This window comes from Triticum aestivum, chromosome 2B (genome assembly GCF_018294505.1).
Source record: "Triticum aestivum cultivar Chinese Spring chromosome 2B, IWGSC CS RefSeq v2.1, whole genome shotgun sequence".
NCBI lineage: Eukaryota > Viridiplantae > Streptophyta > Magnoliopsida > Poales > Poaceae > Triticum > Triticum aestivum.
This window is the reverse complement of record NC_057798.1, coordinates 372,423,466-372,427,468: the sequence shown is the minus strand read 5'-3', so window position 1 is coordinate 372,427,468 and position 4,003 is coordinate 372,423,466. Positions and strand designations below refer to the sequence as shown.

Here is a 4,003-nt window from a genome sequence, read left to right as displayed (position 1 = left end):
CGATGATGGTGTTGAGAGGAGCTTGGGTCGCGGCGTGGTCTTCGGTAGTCGGTTCTTCCTGGTGTGTCCGAGGTGCTCTTCCGTGGTTGTTGGGTTGCTTTGAAGTCGGAGCTGCGTTGAAGCGTGTCCAGTGGTGACGATGACAGACATTCGGTGGCCGTTTGCAGTGGGCATGGTCGGCGCAAGTCCTGGATATTTTCCTTGTGTTGCTCGTTGTCAAAGTCAGAGCTGTCGGTTGCTTGCGTGTGTGGCCATCCGTTGGCATGTGTCGTCGTGTCTTGTTCCACGCCGGTGGCCAGGTTGGCCGGTGGTGCTCATGTCATGTGGGTTGTGATGTATCGGTTTTAGCCCGGTTTTCCGTCAATTAATCGGCAATTCACTTCTTCTTAATCAATGAAAATGGCAAGTCTTTTGCCTCGTTTCAAAAAATATATATTGTGATTTAAGGAGTATAAATTTGAACATATAATGAATATATGTTGGTCGAAGTAGAGAACCTATATGATTTAATTTCATCTAATTGTATTTCAAAATGATTTGACTATAAAACATACTCCCTCGGTTTCAAAATGGATGACCCAATTTTGTACTAACTTTGTACTAAAGTTAGTACAAAGTTGAGTCTACTTTGGAATGGAGGGAGTAGATCAAAAGATGTGCATATATGGACAGAAAACAAAATTAATTTGATATTTATTTCAAGAGCGTATGTTACAAGATGATAAAAATTAATTATTTATTTTATAGAAACATTTTGAAAACTAAATTCAGATAGTATATGACATGGAAGAATGATCGATTTGAAGGAAAATATAACTTCACCAGTGGACGATGTTGATAAGATAATGATATGCAATTATGTATAGAAAACAATACAAATTAATTTGGCGTGGGAAATCGAAAACATATTCGAAATGAATGATGATTATAAGAATGAGAAGCAATTTGTTTGTAATTTTGGAGTTGGTCAAAGTGCATATGGCTGGGATATAATAAGTAATGTGTATCATTATATGAATGCTGCATTTACACGTACGAAGAGATAAAGGAGCCATTAAGTATTAAGAGTAAACAAGATGGATACCCCGCGCATTTCTGCGGGGACATATAGTAGACTTCTGAATACTAATTGTATCGGTTTCAACAACCATTAAAAGGTTGTTTTTTCACTAATGGAGCACTTTTCTCTTTTGGGTTGTTCGTAAGAAATTGGCATGCGGTTATGTCCACACACTAAACAGGACAAAGGCTTTGCAATTAGTTATTTGAAGATTAGTTATATTTTCATATAGCAAGGAAGATGGTTCTCATATACAGGAATAGTGAAGATGATTTGATAAACATTAGTATTTGTTAGAGGCAGATGCTAGAGAGGTGATTTAATTTTGTAAGCTGAAGATTGTCAAAACACGGGACTGAAGTTTTCATTCAATAAATAGTGCAAAATTGCATATACAATAAGCTAATGAAATTAGTTTGTAGCAATATTAATGGGCCAGCTCTTTAATACTCCCTCCGTTTCTAGATATTTCAATAGAAATTATATATGCATGTATATAGACATATTTTAAAGCATAGATTTGTTTCGTATGCAGTCCGTATTGAAATTTCTAAAAGGACGTATATTTAGGAACGGAGGGAGTACTACGGGGAAAATTATTATTGGTAGCAGGCGCAAACAGAAATGATATGAAGCTACTAATTCTAGCTTGTGAGTTTCGAATAAAATAAGTACTATGTATTAGATAAAAACAAATTCTCTTAATCTCATTTGTGATCATAGATGATATATTTAGATTACCCCTAAAAGTAGTTTGAACTATGAGCGACAACAACTTGTACAGATTTATTGCAATATTTCCTTCACGATGAATAAGACAATTTTAAATCCAACCAACACCTTAGGAAATAAAAATAAAAATAAAGACTATTCCCTCCGATCCATATTAATTGCTGCTGCTTTAGTACAACCTTGTACTAAAGTTATCCTAAAGCTACAACAATTAAAATGGATGGAGTATTAGATAACAAAATTTTCTTGATCTCAGTGATCACAGATGATATTTTAGACTATTGCTAATTTATGTTTGACTTGGTCCACCACTAAAAATAGTTCACAACTATGAGGGACAACAACCTTTAGAGATTTATTCCAGTCTTTCCTTTATAATGAATCGGACAAAATTTTAAATCCAATCAACACCTGAGGAAAGATAAATAAAATAATCTCAAGAAGACCAGTAAAATGCATAGATTTGACCATGCCTTGTTAAATCAAAGCAAGCAGTTATGCTAATTGATATACTGATCTCCACTTGGTTGAATGCTTGAGAAAGTTTAAAGCGTAAAAGTTGAGATGCAGAGAGGTCACTACTAATGAGATTGGAGGTGACAGAACTAACAAAACCTGTTGGTGATGGCACAGGAAGATACTGTTGCTCTTCGATGATATAGACTGCAAAACCACGCGTAGACAGCTCTTGCCGAAACCTTGATCGAGTTGCCTGCATGCATGCGAAGTACATTTGGCCTCCTGTGATTCTCGCTGCCCTTTACAACTACATCATGTTCCTAGTGAGGTGGTCGTAGTATATGGATGGGGCCTCCATAGTCCATACAGTCCGGCACCGTGTCACTGATCCAGCGAGACATGTCCGACCAAGCAAGGACTGCGAGGACCAGAACTCTGGCGAGGACTGTTAAACAACGTGACAAGTTGTATGCGCCTGAAGGCTGACTACCGAAGGTTGTAGTTCAGGATAGACTAGGAGTTTGTTATAGTTTATATTCTTGTTATTTTGAATGTCTATCTCTAGTCTATCCCTTGTTCTCCAAGATTGTAATCCCAACAATTTTGTACGCTATCAGGGAGGTCGCGACCCTGCCTATAAACACGAAGCCGTCGGCCCTGGCAAAGGCACGACGTTCCCAGCGTTTCTCACATGGTAATCAGAGCCTAACTCTTCCATCCATCTAGCCCTAGCCCTCCATCGCACAAGCCTTCGCCATGGCATCCTCCAGCTCATCCAACTCCACCCTTACTGGCCAAATTACCGAGAAGCTCACCCGCACAAACTTCATCCTCTGGCGCACACAGATCACGCCGCAGCTCAGAGGCGCGGGCGTCTATGGCTACGTTGACGGCAGCACGCCGGAACCAGCCAAGACAGTCGTCACCAAGGACAAGGACGGGAAGGAGACGGCCGCACCAAACCCCCTTCATCCGATCTGGTTCAGAGAAGATCAACAGGTACTTGGTTATCTTCTGAACAATCTGTCCAAGGAAGTACTCGTGCAGGTGACCTTGATCTGCCATGCACACGAGCTATGGACAGTGCCGGCGAACATGTTTTCGTCCCAGTCGCTGTCGCGCATCAACAACATCCGCGTCGCCCTTGCGAACGCACAGAAGGGAAACCAGTCCGTTGCGGCCTTCTTCGCGCACATGCGCTCCCTCGCCGATGAGCTTGCTGCTGCAGGCAAGCCACTCGGCGACGACGAGCTCATCTCCTACATCACGGCCGGTCTCGACATGGATTACCAACCCCTCGTCTCCGCCCTCGACGCCCGAACTCGGCCTGTCACCCTTGATGAATTGTATGCTCAGATGAGCAACTTCGATCAAAGGGTGGCGCTGTTCCAGGGCACAAACTCTGGTGGTGGCGGTTTCAAGTCCTCTGCTAACGCCGCTGTGCGTGGCCGAGGTGGTGGATCACGCTACCGTGGGCCAACCCGCGGCAGAGGAAACAGCAGCAACAACACCCGCGGCGACCGCGGTGATCGCGGTGACCGTGGCGACCGCGGCGACTCTCGCGGCAGTGGTGGCCGGCCCTCCTACACCAACAATAGGGGCAGCCGCCGCAACTCCTCCAACAAGCGCCCTGACGCCATACGTTGTCAGATCTGTGGAAAACCCGGCCACACAGCCAAAGACTGTTGGTACAGGTTCGATGACGACGGTGATTCGTCCTCGGATGAAAAGGTGGCCGGGGCAGCTGATGGC

The 4,003-nt window shown here is 43.4% G+C and overlaps 1 pseudogene; it reads left to right on the top strand.

The window, feature by feature from the left end:
* Window positions 1-3,484: 3,484 nt before the first annotated feature.
* LOC123047841 (uncharacterized) lies at window positions 3,485-3,623 on the top strand (annotated as a pseudogene).
* Window positions 3,624-4,003: the final 380 nt, after the last annotated feature.